The 16243-nt window shown below is 43.4% G+C and overlaps 1 long non-coding RNA gene across 2 annotated transcripts; it reads right to left on the reverse strand.

Annotated features, from left to right (window-relative positions):
- Positions 1 to 1172: 1172 nt before the first annotated feature.
- Positions 1173 to 15235, reverse strand: LOC131912712 (uncharacterized). Of its 2 annotated transcripts, none has more exons than XR_009379693.1 (3): positions 15070 to 15235; positions 11980 to 12176; positions 1173 to 1419 (listed from the first exon to the last, which is right to left on the reverse strand). It is a non-coding gene; the product is annotated as an uncharacterized LOC131912712 (long non-coding RNA). The 2 variants fall into 2 exon arrangements; XR_009379692.1 differs by lacking the exon at positions 1173 to 1419 and adding an exon at positions 6618 to 6964.
- Between the last annotated feature and the right edge of the window lie 1008 nt (positions 15236 to 16243).

A 16243-nucleotide genomic window follows, 5' to 3' on the forward strand; every position in this document is an offset into this window, starting at 1 on the left:
ACAGCAGATCCTGATTATTGTCCCCACTCTTTATCTCTTATCTCCTTCCCATCCCTATAAAGTCCCTACTCCCTCATCACGACAAGTCTGCCTCACAGATTCAGGACTTTTGGGTTTGATTTGTGATCCAGTTAGTTTAAACATGGCCATCTGTGTGAGCATCAGACTGGAAGTATTGATTGGAGCCTAATAGGGTCACCACTGGGTACACAACTGAAGATACCCTCTACCCCCAATCTATCGGTAGCAAATGAATAAAAAAATGTGGTGCCTCCCGAGGCTCTCCTCTGTCCATACTTGGCTGTTGACAAACCTACTCTATGTAGACCCAGTTCAGGCATCCACAGCTATTGTGAGTTTGAGATTTCCTTTTTTTTTTTTTTTTTGGTAAGAAATTTATTAGGAGCTCCCACCCACCTTCCCCCCTCCTCCTCCAACAGGGTAAGTTCTCCCATGGGGAGACAGTTAAGCCTGGTACATTCAGTTGAGGCAGGACCAAGCCCTTCTGGCCTGCATCAAGGGTGAGCAAGGTGTCTGATCATAGGTAATGGGATCCAGAAAGCCAGCTTATGCACCAGGGATAGATCCTGATCACACTGCCAGGGGCCCCTCAAATAGACTCAGCTACACAACTGTCTCCCGTATGCAGAGGGTCTAGTCTAGTCTCATGCAGGTTCCACAGCTGTAGGTCTAAAGTGGGTGAGTTCCTTTGGGCTTGGTTCAGTTGTCTCTGTAGATTTCCCCATCATGATCTTGACCCTCTTGCTCATACATATAATCCCTCTTTGGGCTGGAGACATGGCTCAGCCATTAAAGGCTAGCCTCACAACCAAAAATATAAGAGTTTGAGATTTCAACGGCTATGTCTTGCCTTGGAGATGGCATTTCTCAGTCTTTCCCATGTGTTCTGTCTCGTGTGTTCTATCTACCCACTCTTCCACAATGTTCCTTAGAGGGAAGGTATAAATGTCTTCTTTAGGACTGAGCAACCAACAGTCACCTATTCTCAGCACCTTGTGTAACCACTGCATTCACCACCATTCACTGGAGAAAGAATTCTCTAAGGTTGAGAGTAGATTTGTCTGTGAGAATGAACATAAATGTTCAGAGGGCACTTGAATGCCAAGCTAATTTATTTAAACAACAGGGTTCAACCCCCCACTAGGGCCATGGGTTTTTTTGACTGGGGTTAACCTATCATATGGATTCCTGCCAGTGGGGTGGTCTTCAAATCCAACAGGAAGCAGTTGATTACCCATGACAGTAGAGCTGCTGTTTTCAAGTGGGCACATTTTGACTGGTGTGTCGATCTCATTGTTCATGGAGTTCACAGCTGGATGAGACAGTTGATGCTGTTTCTCCCCAGAGAAGGTTTGGAACCGTGGAATCTAGCAGGCATAGAGGAAGCTTCCAGCTCAGCTACAATTAGAAGAAAATCCATTTTTTTAAATAGAGTTTTTATTTATTTATTTATTTATTTATTTATTTATTTATTTATTTATTTATTTATTTTAAAGATAGAATCTCCATAGTCCTGGCTGTTCTAGAATTCACTATATAGGCCAGGTTGGATGCAGACTTACAGAACTCTGCCTGCCTCTTCCTCTTGAGTGCTGAGATTAAAGGATTGAGCCACCATTCGTGAAAGAAAATTCATTTTTTATGTGTTCTCTTAGAATAACTTCTTAACTAGTTTGCCTGACCTGTGAGTGACATTTGGAAGACATTGTCCCAACTTTATTATTATTTTTCACTGAGTAAATAACTCTATAACAGCACAAGCAACTCTAAATAGCATTGTTTGTGGGATTTATTTGTAGAATGAAGAATATGCTCTCTGGATGCCCCTAATTGATATGCATCTTTTTCTCTAAAAGAAAGTAGGTAAGGGTTTTGTTTTGGGTAGGCTCCACAAGTAAATAGGTTCATATAACCATATCATATCATTAGAGTTGGTGATAGATACAAACAGGCCTTCTTCAGGGTGAACTTATGTTTATTTTCAGAGACAGTCTAGTTGTTGCTACACAAGCTATTAGCTCTTTTGCATAGTTTATGTCTGATTTCTAGGCATAGCTGATCTCTAGGCAGAGATGATCATCTCTAGGCATAGCTCATCTATAGGTATAGATGATCTATAGGTACAGCTGATCATCTGTAGGCATATCTGATCATCTATATGCATATTTGATCATCTGTAGGCATATATGATTATAGGTATAGCTGATCTATAGGCATAGCTGATCTATATGCATAGCTGACTTATAGGAGCTTCTAGCCATCTCAGCTGAGGCAGTATTTTCATCATAGTAAGTGTTCTTGGTGGTAACATGCCTGCTTTCCCCTTTTATACTGATCTCTTCCCACTTTTGCAGGATTAATATTTTGAAATAGGCTCCATTGGCCTCTCATCAATTCTAGCTTTATGATGTCCTGGCCATGATCACTAAGCAACTAAATGAGTTTTTGAGAGTCTGCTCTGCAGACTGTAAAATTTCATATTTCCTAGGCACTTGGAAATAAACACAAATACACAGAATCCAATAAATCTCAGGAGCAAAGCAAGACAATATCAGTGATACAGTAGGATGTTTACAAAACACCCTCATTTGGAGATTGGGTCTCATTCAAATGATGTGAAGGAAAGAGGTCCAAATAGGTGTTTCCTGTCAATCACGCTTTCTTCCACGTGTGACATGAAGATGGCTCCTGGTCACTGATTGAAAACTTCTTTGATTCTTCCTCAGTGTCAGTACTGGATGGAGGACTTAACAGTGTTCTAGGAAGGATAACCTGCATGGCCCTTATGACCCTGGTACCTTTCAGACAGTTGTTGAGACCTGGTTTCCTTTCCCTCCCACATGTCTCCTCCTCAGTTCAATCAAAGCCTGAGTCCTGATGGCAGCACCATATTCTCATTTTCTCTCTCTCCCTCCCCAGCTACCTCTCCACCTCTCTCCCCATCTCCAGACCTAGGGTTTTAAACAATTATTATTATTATCATTATTATGTTTTTCAAGACAGGGTTTCTCTATGTAGCCTGGGCTGTCCTGGAACTCACTCTGCAGACCAGGCTGGCCTTGAACTCAGAGAGATTCTCCGGCCTCTGGCTCCCGAGTGCTGGGATTAAAGGTGTGTACCACCACTGCCCAGTTTATTTTTATTTTCATGTGTATGAGCGTTTTTCCTGCGTGTATGTCTGTGTACTGCTTGTGTACCCGGTGCCTGTGACAGCCAGAACAGGGCATCAGGTCCTTTGGAACTGGAGTTAGAGATGGTTGTGAGCCACCATGTGGTTCTAGGAATCAAACCACAGACCATCTGGAAGAGCAACCAGTGCTCTTAACTAATGAGCCATCTCTCCAGCCCCATGGTTTTATTTTAAACTAGTTGGTTTTGGTTAGCATAAAAAGAAACGAGTCACATTATGATATTTCTATGCACACGTCATCATGCTGCACTATCCACACCTCCACCTCCTCCCCGACTGCTTCCCTCTTCCTGGTCCCCTACTCTTCACAAATAGCTCTTCCTTCAGTGTTCATATACATGCCATTTCCTTTCTTGTTCCCTGTTCCCTTCAGAAGGGAGGCTCCCTCTCCTCTTACCGTTTCCTTTCTTTTTTCACATATACATCTACATGTATACATACACATATATATGTGTATACACACACACACACACACACACACACACATTGTGTTGGCTAGTTTTATGTCAACTTGACACAGGCTGAAGTCATCTGAGAGGAGACAACTTCAATTAAGAAAATGGCTCCAGGGCTGGAGAGATGGCTTAGTGGTTAAGAGCACTGGCTGCTCTTCAAGAGGACTCTGGTTCAATTCCCAGCACCCACATGACAGCTCACAACTGTTTGTAATTCCAGTTCCAGGGGATCCAACTCCCTCACAAAGACATGCAGGTCAAACATCGATGCATATAAAAATAAAAATTAAAAAAAAAAAAAGAAAATGCCTCCATAAAGTGGGGCCTGTAGGCAAGCCTGTGAGACATTTTCTTAATTAGTGATTGATGTGGGAGGGCCCAGCCCATGGTGGGCAGTGCCATCCCTGGGTTGGTGGTCCTGGGTTCTATAAGAAAGCAGGCTGAGCAAGCCATGAAGAGCAAGCCAGTAAGCAACACCCCCCCCCTCAAGCCTCTACATCAGCTCCTGCCTGCCTCCAGATTCCTGTCCTGCTTGAGTTTCTGTCCTGACTTCCTCCGATGATGAACAACAATAATGGAAGCTTAAGCCAAACAAACCCTTTTCTCCACAAGTTGCTCTGCTTGTGGTGTTTCATCACAGCGATAGAAACCCTAAAGACAATATTTAAATCTAGATTCTGAATATGAGAGGCAACATGGTTGGTATTTGTCCTTCTGAATCTTATTTCACTTAACAGAATGACCTCTAGTTCCATCCATTTTCCTGTGAATGTCATAATTTTACTTTTCTGGGAATTCTGCCATTTGGTCCATTGACCAGTTGAATGGAGTATTTTGGCATTATGGGCATGGTCTTCTCTGAAGATACGGGACCTCTTAGAAACTGTGGAGAAGGGTCGCATGCTCTCTCTCCTGGGCTGGTCCCCCATCATCCTTGGGCAGAAGGGCAGCACAGCAGCCGCTGAATCAGCGGTGGCATCTCAGGTCTGTTCTGTGTCGTGAGTGTACTTTACAGATTTTATTCCTTAATAAACCTTACCTGGCCCCCTACTTCCGTGTCTGCTTTACTTTACCAATGAATAAATGTATGTATGTACTACATTTTCTTTATTTGGTCATCTGTTGATAGACATCTAAGCTGTTTCTGTATCATGGCTATTGTAGTTGGCACAGTAGTAAACATTTTTCCTGAAGACTCTGTTAGTCTGTTTTGTTTTTTGTTTTTTTTTTTGTCCCCACTTTGTGACAAAATACTTGAGGAAAAACAACCTATAGTATGAAGGTTAATTGTGGCTCATGGTTTTAGTACATCACCAGCTAGCTGGATTGTTGCTGCTGAGGTAGAGCATTGTTACAGAGTGTGTGGGGAATCTTGGAAACATGATTATGCTCTTCAAAGACATGCACCCCATATGACTCACTTTTTCCAACCGGGCCCCATCACCTAGTAGCTAATCCAGCTATAAACTCATCAGTGTATGAATCCCTTGAAGAAGTTAATGCCCTAGTGATCTAATCGGCTCTGAACACTGTCACCAACCAGGGAGCCGACCTCTAAAACGAGTCTCTGAGTGGCATTGCAGATCCGAGTCATAGCCAGGCTGTCTCCTTTTCTCCTCCCCATATCTGCACATCGGAACAGATCATTGATTCTGGAGCTCAAGTTGGCTTGGGATTTGGTCTCCATATCCATTCCTCGTTTCAGACAGAGATAAGAGTGGTCTCCTGAAATGCAGAGGTGTGGATGATAACAACTTAGGACTGTTTCAATTCCTTGCTAGAGTTTTAAGGAAGTATTTGTCTTCTGTATAAGATGTTACATTTCAAGTGAACCAGGGCCATGCTTGCCTTTTTAACTCTTCTATATCTAGTGCCCAGTCCAGTGCCTGACACATCAGAGGTAGCAGTGTGGCTCTTCCAGGGGAAATGTGAACAGATATCTGTTCACCTCAGATAAGTCTCTGTTGATAGATGAAAGAGATGTTTCTACCCCAGTTTAGCTTAGGGAACTGTAAGCTTATTGGGGTTATTACGGGAGTATGGGTGACTCAGAGGCGGTTTCCTTGACTCAAGCTCCTCCCACCTCCAGCTTCGTGGTGAGGAAAGCTGCGTCTTCGGAGCTTCCAGTTCAATCTGGAGTCAGCTCTACCAAAGAGTCACCGCTCCCCCAGTAGTTAGATACTGCTTTTATAACTCTGGGGTTGGGGTTGGGGGTGGGGCTGGGGCTGGGGTTGGGGTTGGGATGAGGGTGGGGTGGGGGTGGGGTTGGGGGTGGGATGAAGGTGGGGTGGGGGTGGGGTGGGGGTGGGATGGGGGGGTGGGGTGGGGGTGGGGTGGGGGTGGGATGGGGGGGTGGGGTGGGGGTGGGGTGGGGGTGGGGTGGGGGTGGGGTGGGGGTGGGATCATTGTGCTTCTTGTAACTTTCTGAGCCTCCGCAGCCTTGTTAGTTTTGTGAGCATCCTGGGTCTTAGGAACCTTTTTTTTTTTTTTTTTTTTTTTTCCCATCCTTCCAGGAAGGAATGTTTGAACTTGGAGGAAGTAGCTGTATAACCCAGGTGTTGAACACATTTTTGTCAAACAAATGAGTAGGGCGATTATCACATGGCTTGGCACACGGCAAGCATTTAGTGTCTGCGGCGATCTGCCTCTTACATTTGTATCTGTACAAATTCACTCGTATGCGAACATGTGGCATGGTCAGTGGGGATGACGGCTTGGCCAACTATAAAATAATAAATAAATAATACAATAATTAAAAGAAGGATACAGTCTAGTTATTTCTTGAAATTATCGAACGTGTGTGAATTGGCTTCCCACCCGAGCTGGGAAATAATCTTATAAATAAACATGTTCTAATGCGTTGAGTCTTACGTTTGAATGAGCTTTCTGTTCAGTGGAGGTGGCAGAAAAAGCAGACATGTGGTGATATTTTAGTAATATGTATTATGTGAACACATCTAGAGGTTATGGTAAGCAAATGTATAAGCTGTTACTATTTAACTCGTACATGTGGTCTGAGCACTCACAGAATACCTGGCTCCAGTGTGTATTTTAAAAGGAGTTCTGGTGTCTTGCCAGGTGGAGGCAAGAGTTTTGATTTAGGAAGGACTATGGCTGGTTTAGGTTTTGTTAAATCCAAGCTTTGCTTCAGAGCCCTCCCTGACTCCCCGGCATGTGTTGGGACTTTGGTATTGATGGTGAAGGAGACGATGAAATGCGGAGGAGGGGCTGGGTGGCGCTAAGCTTCAGCTGCTGGCTTCCCACCTCTGCCTCTTCTCCAAAGGAAACAGTGGTGTGCCTGAAGGAAAGAAAACAAGATTCAAGATCTAGAAAATCAGAGCCTGTGACATTTGCGTCATGTGACCATGACTGAAACGTTGAGAACTGAGAAGCGACTCTCATGGGTAATCTCATCCAGAGACTGTCTCTGGAACAGCTTGACTCCAGGTTTAATTAAAGTGGTTGACTTCCCTTATTCTGTGCTGCTCTCCATGTCAGTAGAACAAACGATGTATATTTGGGAGATGCTGCATCAACACTGTGATGTTCCAAAGGTACATCCTCTTCTCAACATATAGACATATATGTTTTCTTAAACGTTAAAGCTAGGAAGATACTTGAAGATGAATACATGAACAGAATGGATAACTGTCACTACCTGGTCACTTTCATCACTACCTGGTCACCTTCTTTAGCTTAGTCAGAGTCTGTCTGTTGGGCTCCATCTTTGAAGAGTTTACTCTGAGGGAGAGTCTGACGGGGCCAGGCGAGCCATGTGCTCCCCGCTAACCATGCAGCATCCATTCTGTGCCGGTGTGCGCCTCATCTTGCTTTAGTCTAGCTCTTAGCACTTACTGTTCTCTTATGCTTTAATAATGCCCATGGCATGGCACATGATACTCATTAAGTGTGGATTAAATGTTGTTAATCGCTGTAGAAAGGACGCCTCCTAAGGGAATCTGTTTCTGTATAATCATAATTTATAAAGTTAGAATCTATTATGGTTAACTTAATGCCTTTCTCTTCCTAATAAGAGCCCTGTGCCCGAGGGAAGGAGAGAAGTCAGTTTTCTTTCCCATCTCTCTCTCTCTTGCATGAATCCCCGACTCCACCTGCTAGGCAAGAACTCTAGCCCTGAGCAGCAGCCCCAGTCCCCCCCCCCCCTTAGCCACTGGGGGGAAAACTGAGCAGAAATTGTTTGCAAAAGAAGCCATCAAAAACAGGCAAACAAACAGATTGCTTTTGTTTGTAAGACAAGAAAATAAGGAACAAGGAAAGTATCCCTGTTGTGTGATATTTTAATTGTGTTCTGACAAATAAAGCTTGCTTGGAGTCAGAAGGCACAGCTAGCCACTAGCTGACCATAGAGGTTTGGAGAACTGTAGACAGAGAGGAGACAGGAAGTGGTAAGGCAGGGCTGAGGGAGGATCTTGCAGCCCCTTTTGGACGGAGGAAGGGTAGAGGTAGGAAGTGACTGTGACTGCTCCCCTGATTCTCTGATCTTTCAGGTTTTTACCTGACTCCCAATTTTTCATTCATAAGATTAATTAGATTAACGCTTCATGCCTCTTGACATCCTTATCCCTAATCTAGTTGGAACTGAGAATTCCCCTATTCACATCAGTCTTAACATGGTACTGCCTGCTCATCCACATCTGGAACCATCTTAAGATTTATACTGAAGGTTTGAGAAGGTAAAGTATCTTTATTATACTTCTTTGCATTAAAGTTTTTTGTTTTACGTATGTCATAATCATTTCTTCCTATTCATGATCTGATGAAAAGATAGACATGCTTACAGATTTCAAAGTTGAAGCAAACCGGTTAATACATATATTTAAAAAACAGGTATTAAAATAATGGTATATTAGATGCATATCACACAGCAATGTTTTCTTTCCCAGTTTAGAAGGTTAGACTCATGATGTAAGAAAACATATGTAAATATACACATTAACTTTCCATTTATGGGAAATAGACTTAATTTATTGATATGATTTTATGCAAATTATAGCTGTGAAGATCTCTCTCCTTTTATCACTTTCTCTCTTTTATGTTTGATTGAAAAATAAAATCTAGGCTGGAGAAGATGGTTCAGTGGTTAAGAGCATGGGCTGCTCTTTCAGGGGACCTGGGTTAGGTTCCCGGCATCTATATGGTAGCTCACAACTGTAACTCCATTTCCATGTGTTCTGACATGTCTTCTGATCTCTCTGGGTTCTTGCGTTAATATGGTGCATGTGTGTGCACACACAACATACACATATAAAATAAAATAAGTCAATATTAAAAAAGAAAAACAAAATCTAGGGGCCATTTAAATAAGCAGATAATTCCCGAGACTAACTGCAATGGCTGTTGATACACTGCCCACCTGTTATTTTGTTTAATCACAGTTTTAAAGAGACGGCATCATCCTGGCATATATGATGCATGGGTGTATCTAGCTGTTGTAGAAAGAGCGAAGGCAAATCCCATTTTTATGGCTTAAGTTTTTAAATCCCAGGAAGATTTTTGCAGAAGGAGACTGACAAGAGGGACAGGTGGGTATTGGCTCCGACGTGGTGACAAGTTTTCAACCTCAGCTGCATTCTTACCGCAGAGGAGCAGGGAGCAGCTGGCAGCCTGGGAGCCACTGCTTTGCAGATGGAATTCTTGTGGCAAAGAGAAGAATGTCCTAGCTGGCTCCTTGTGCTTTTTGAACAAAGAGCACAACTTAAGAGATTGAAGGGGCTGTTTGATCTTAATGGTGGAGCTCTACCCCCCTTCTCTGTCGCGTCTGTTGTGTTACAGTTCAAATGATTTATGTTTAGAAAAGAATAGACAGTTTTCTCCATCCACCGCTAGTCTCTGATTCCCTGAATTCAGTGTCTCACCCTTTGTAATCCCGAGATTTGGGGACAAGAATACAAATAGAGGTCTGTCTAGATACGACATAAGTCAAGAGAGCTAACTGTGCAGTAGACGATGTTCTTCCCCTGAACCTGGAGTTGCCTGTGAGGGCATGGGGGTGTGAAGGGAGCCAGGCCCTTCTCCTCCCATTGCTGGTTTTGTGTCATGCTGTAAGAGCTTCCTGTGCACGTTTGTGAACACTCCAACCGCTCTACACTGACTGAAGGCCGTTCCTTGGGCATCTGTAGGTCTAAAAACTCTAGAACTCTACTTGAACAAAGGATTCTGAGACTTGGGATTTAGAAAGTGGTCCAGAAGGGACCAGGCACACACTGTGGGCACCGCTTCCTTGTACAGCAGTCTACTTGGGGCATGAGGAAGGATAGGGTGGGGGCAAAGAAGGGCCCTGTGTATCCCAGTCTCTTAAACTGTGGGTCATGTCCCAGAATGTGGAGATTGTGAAAAACTGGGCATTAGTAAGCCACCAAAAATAAACTCAAAGTCATTTGCATAATAAATCCCAGTGTTTCTAGCAATGCTGGTCCATGTTACATCACCTGACTTCACCGTGGCCTTGGTTCTGAATGTATCCTCCCTCTCTGCCATCACGCCACATGCCAGCTAGTGTTCCTGATACACCTCGACTCAGATTCAAAACTGTCTTGTGAGCTAGTGTTTTTACTGTATGTGCAAAGTTTTCTGCTCTTATAAAAAATATGATGGGCGCTGCTCAGTGGTTAAGAGAATGTGCTCTTGCCGAGGACCTGGATCTGACTCCCAGCACATATGGCTGCTCACCACCATATGTAACTACATTAATACTCCAGGGGATCTGACACCCTCTTCTGACCCCCTCCCAAGCACCAGGCACGAACCCTTGGTGCACAGGCCTACAGTCAGGCAAAACACCCAGACATGTAAAATAAAATAAATAAACCTAAATAAATAAAAACAACAACAGAAATCCATCATGGTTTAATTATGGAAAGCAAATGCTTTATTTTAATTATGGGAAACAAACAGCTTCTACTGCTATTCCTCCATGTGTAAGTGTCCTGTTAATGTACCTTTAGACTGTATCATGTTAGAAGGTTCAGTTTTAAAAGTTGATGTTTGGCTTGTGGACTTCAATCTTTTAATAAAAAAGATGATTACATGAGCTTTGGGTTGGGATTAGGACAGAATTTCCAATAATTTCTGAGCTAGCTCTAAACACATTTCTACCATGTTATACTGCATGGCCATGTGAAGTGGCATTCTCAGCCCCGAAGATTATAAAGTCAAACACTGATCAACCCTGAAAAACACGTACGATATTCTATGTCCTGCACTTTTAAATATTCAGACAAGGTTTAATACTTTATGTAAAAAAAACAACAACAAATCCATCTCGTTAGTATGCAAATTCTCTTTTGTGTTAAAAATGAAATTATTATTTATACCAAAGAACTATGTTAAAATAATTTTTTTTTTTTTTTTTTTTTTGGTTTTTTCGAGACAGGGTTTCTCTGTATAGCTTTGCGCCTTTCCTGGAACTCACTTGGTAGCCCAGGCTGGCCTCGAACTCACAGAGATCCGCCTGGCTCTGCCTCCCGAGTGCTGGGATTAAAGGCGTGCGCCACCACCGCCCGGCTGTTAAAATAATTTTTATGAGTTATGATGCATAAATATTTGGTTTATGTACCAATTTTATATATTTATTTTAAAAATATTTTCTTTAACATTTGCTTTTATTTGTATGTGTGTTTCTGTGTGAATATGTTCAGGTGCCTGGGGTCAGAAGAGGGTGTCAGATTCCTTGGAGCTGGAGTCGCAGGTGATGGTGGACTGCCTGACGTGGGTGCTAGGAACTGAACTCGGGTATTCTGGAAGGGTAGTAAAAAGCACTCCTACCTGCTGAGTCATCTTTCTAGCTTGTATATGAATTTTATACACCTAAATATTATGATCATGTAAAAATGTCTTGGGAGAATGTTTTTAATTCCAACACTTGGGAGGCAGAGGCTCTCAAACAATACACTTATTCCTTAAAATACCTTGTGAGGTTGGGTGTGGTGGTACACACCTTTGGCCATAACACTCCGTAGGCTGAGGCAGGAGGACATCTTGAGTTCAAGGCCAGCCAAAGCTACATAGGAGGTCCTGTCTTGAAAGAAATCAAAAACCAAACAAAAAGTCACCCCAAATCCTCCCCCCAAATAACCCCTCCCCCCAAAACCAAACCGACCCACCAACCAATCATACAAACATAACCCCAAACAACAAACAAGAAAACAACAAGAACAAAAATGAAAGCAAAACCCAACCAAACAAAACCCAGAACATATTGTGTTCCTCTATAACCAGAGAGAGAGGAGGAGTTTGTGGTAAACTTCTAAGTTACCATTTAATTAAGAGCGGCTAAAGCTGGCAATTACTTACCTGGTGTTTGTAGCCCATCTGCTCTCAAAGGAAAAGCAACATCGGTAAGAACCAGATAAACTCCTTGCTGCTGCCTATAACATGAAACCCAGCATTTCAACCTGGAAGCCATTTCTCCTCTCTGTTTCTGCAGCATTTGGAAGATAACTGTACCACAGAACAACCTTTTAGAAAGTTATATTCGGCAGAGCTTTGGTCTGAAAGTTAAATGGAAACCATTAGTCTAATCCTATAACAAACAAACAACAACCCTGGAAAAGCGTTCACTCTGTGGTTGTTTCACATACACAGTAAACCAGGAGAAGAGCCAATAACAGATGCGAGAGCTCTACCTGCGCTTACAACTCAGTGAATGTGGATTGAGGCAGAACAGAGTAGTCCTGCTTTGGCGTATCTAGCAGAAGCAAAGAAAAAAGAGCAGGAGACTGTGTTTGCGTTACTAATAGGATCACCCCTAAATCAGTGGTTTGCTGTAGGTGACTCCTAAAATGCTAGTAGGAAAGGATATCGATCTTTATTTTAAGGTCCAGGGGGACTCAACCAAGTGGAAACATAGCTCAATTATTGTGGCAACCAGTCACCCTGTTAAAACTGGAAAACCAGGTGTTTAGGAAAAGAATGGCATGAGAGACCGGTTTCCGTCCTGCAGAACAGTCATTCACTGTGAGCACACAGAGAAAGAATCTCTGTTAATGGCATAGACGAAAATAAGAATGCATGCACCTGAATATTTGAATACTTACCTGGGCTGCGAGTCCTTTTGGGATTTCTTTGGAGTTATTTCTATGTATAGTCTCTGAAATATGTTTAAGTGGACAGAACATGGAAATTCAAACTGGGATTGTTCTGCCTAGGTGTAGGATGGAGTTGTCTTTTCTATATGATATATATATATTTTTTTGTCCTGAAGGGATGTTAACAAAAACAAAAGGAAGAGAGAAAAAGAAAAAAGAAAAAGAACAGAGAGTTAGCTCAGTGGTTAAGAGCACATACTGCTCTTGCAGAAGACCCTAGTTCAGTTCCCAGTGTCCATGTTGGGTAGTTCATAACCACCTGTAACTTCAGCTTCGGCACACACAGTGCCCTCTTCGGGCCTACATGAGGACTTGCACTCATGTGAACATAGCCATATACATACACACATGTAATAAGATAAGATAAAATCAGTCTAGGTGTGGTGGCTCACACATTTAATTCCAGCTCTCAGGAGGCAGAGGCAGGCAGATATTTGTGAGTTCAAGTCTAGTCTGGTCTACAGATGGAATTCCAGGCCATCTAGGCAGTGGTAGCACATGCTCTTAATCTGATCACTTAGCAGACAGGGTCTCTGTGTGTTCAAGGCCACACTAGGGAACAGAGCCAAGTGTGGTGACATATGCCTTTAATACCAGTACCAACCATAGAGACCTGGAGGTCTGTGCAGACAGACAGTGACAAGGAAGTGAGATAGCTGGGCTAAGACCCAATGAAAAGGCAGAACAGCAAGGCAATAAAGGCGTGGGTAAGACAGGAAGTAGCTCGCATTTGGAAGCTGCAGAGCTGGTGAGGTAAGGTTGGCTGGTGGCTATTCCTATTTCCCTGATCTAAGGCTTTCACCCCTATATTTGGCTCCGTGTTTTTTTTTTTTTAATCTAATAAGACCATTTAGAAATTCATCTACAGTTAGCACTTTCATTCCGAAGGAAAAGCTTCGGTGAATGTTAGAACAGTGTGTAAGAGAAGCTCAGGGTCAAAGCCCATGGATCTGGGCTTAAAAACAAACAAACAACAAACAACAAACAAAAATAGTATTACAAGAACGACTAATAAAATTTTAACTGAAAAATGAAAGAAGACTTGTCCTCTTAATTACAAAGGGCAGACCTTTTAAAGTTGTCCTACATGTTTCAGGGGCAAACCCTGGGTGAATCTTCCCAGTCTGTGCTGTACTGTTTCCAGGTCTTTCTCCTTACGCTGCCCTAATACACTGACCTCTTCGCCCTTTCAGAGCCATTTGCCATTCTGTATCATTCACAACATCTCACTCCTTCATACAGCTAGTTCCTTCCAGTTCCTTCTCATCCCTAGTCACCTGTTCGTCCCTGCCTCCCACGTCAAAAAGACAGAATATGGCCAGTATGGAACACTTAGTAGGTGGTGTCTGACTGATTGCACCAACCCATCTGCCTTCAGCTATCTTGTCTTAAGATATCAAGCCTGGGCTCTTTGACAAAACCTTGCTCTCTCCTCAGAATAAGGTCTCTAGGAGGAGACATTCTGAACTGGTTTCTTTTTTTTTTTTTTTTTTTTTTTTTTTGGTTTTTCGAGACAGGGTTTCTCTGTGTAGCTTTGCGCCTTTCCTGGGACTCACTTGGTAGCCCAGGCTGGCCTCGAACTCACAGAGATCCGCCTGGCTCTGCCTCCCGAGTGCTGGGATTAAAGGCGTGCGCCACCACCGCCCGGCTCTGAACTGGTTTCTAAATGCCTATCACAAAACTTAAAAATAAACTCTTTTTTTGTTTTCTTTATTATGTCTCTACAATGATAAGAGATGCAGGGGCTGAGTATTGATTGTTCTAGCTGGTGAAATGCATCAAATACTAATGTCCTTTTCAAAGTATATTGCAGTATTTGCTGAAATCATCTTATCTTGGTCCAGCTTAGAGTTTCTTTTCATTGATGAAGGTATCCACAGGAGGGAGGAAAGCATGGTGTGCCACCAGGATCTGTTTAGTCCCCTAGGAATAGGGACAGAGAGAGGGGAGAGGCCACAGCAGGCAGTCTGCTACAGAGCTGGAGTTGAGACTGGGGGATTGGATTTAGAGGAGAGGAGAGGGAGTGAGGATCTGAGGATCACCTACCACTTCCCTGACTTACTTGCTTCCATGGCTGGTGGCTGGTGGGTTCCCAGGGAGTACCTGAGGGAGTTGGCAGCAGAGACAAAGGGATGGGGTGAGGAAGGCTGGAGGAGAAGTTCTGTATGGTCCTTGGTAGATGGGGGCATAGAGGAAGGGGGTACCAAAGCAGGAGGTCTGCTACAGAGGTGGGGATGACACTGAGGGATTGGATTTGGAGGAGAAGAGGGAGAGCCAAGGTCTGAAGATAGCCTACCTGATTCCCTGGCTGGCGTGGCAGATGGGTTCCCAGGGAGTGTTGTGTTTTCATTTTCATTTGAATGTAAGAATTTTTAGATTTACTTCTGTTATTTCTTCTGTTCATCATTTGATAGTGTGTTCTTTCATCTCCATGAACGAGTTTGCACGTTCTAGAATTTCTCTTGTTGTTGCCTTGTAGCCCTATTCCACTGTGATCAGACAGAATACATGGAATTATTTCAACTTTCCTGTTTGTCTTAGAGAACATTTCATGGGCTGTTGAATAAAAAACGTATTCTGTAGTGCTTGGAAATGTTCTGTAGATATCTGTTAAGTCCATTTGAACTATGATACATTTTTTGAGAATTTTTTTATTAAGACTTTTTTTTTATTCACTTTATATACCAACCACAGATTCTCCTCTCTTCCCTTGCCCACCCCCCCTCCTCAGCCTTCCCCCTCAACCCACTCCCATTCCTTCCTCCGACCAGTTAAGGCCTCCCATGGCGAGTCAGCAGAGCCCGGTATAGGTACATTCATTTGAGGCAGGCCCAAGCTCCTCCCCCTGCTTCAAGGCTGTGCAAGGTGTCAGTGGGCTCCAGAAAGCCAGCTCATACACCAGGGATGGATCCTGATCCTACTGCCAGGAGGCCCCTTAAGCAGATCAAGCTACACAATTGTCTTGCTTATGCAGAGGGCCTAGTCCAGTCCCATGGGGGCTCCACAGCTGTTGATTTAAAGTTTATGAGTTCCCACTGGCTTGTTTTGGTTGTCTCTGTAAGTTTCTCCATCATCATCTTGATGCCCGTTGCTTATAGAATCCATCTTTTCTCTCTTTGACTGGACTCCTGGAGCTCGGCCTGGTGTTTGGCTGTGGATCTCTGCATCTGCTTCCATCAGTTACTGGAGAAAGGCTCTATGATGACAGTTAGGATATTCACCAATCTGATTACTGGGGTAAGCCAGTTCAGGCACCTTCTCCACTATTGCTAGTAGTCTAAGCTGGGGTCATCCCTGTGGATTTCTGGGAACTTCCTAGCACCCTATCCCCATGATGTCTCCCTCTATCATGGTATCTCTTTATTGCTCTCCCACTCTGATCCTGTTCCAGCTCGACCACCCTGTTCCTTTATGTTCTCATGCCATAACTCCTACCCTCTATTGCCCCCTTGCTCATCCCCAGTTTACTC

Source organism: Peromyscus eremicus, chromosome 6 (genome assembly GCF_949786415.1).
Source record: "Peromyscus eremicus chromosome 6, PerEre_H2_v1, whole genome shotgun sequence".
NCBI lineage: Eukaryota > Metazoa > Chordata > Mammalia > Rodentia > Cricetidae > Peromyscus > Peromyscus eremicus.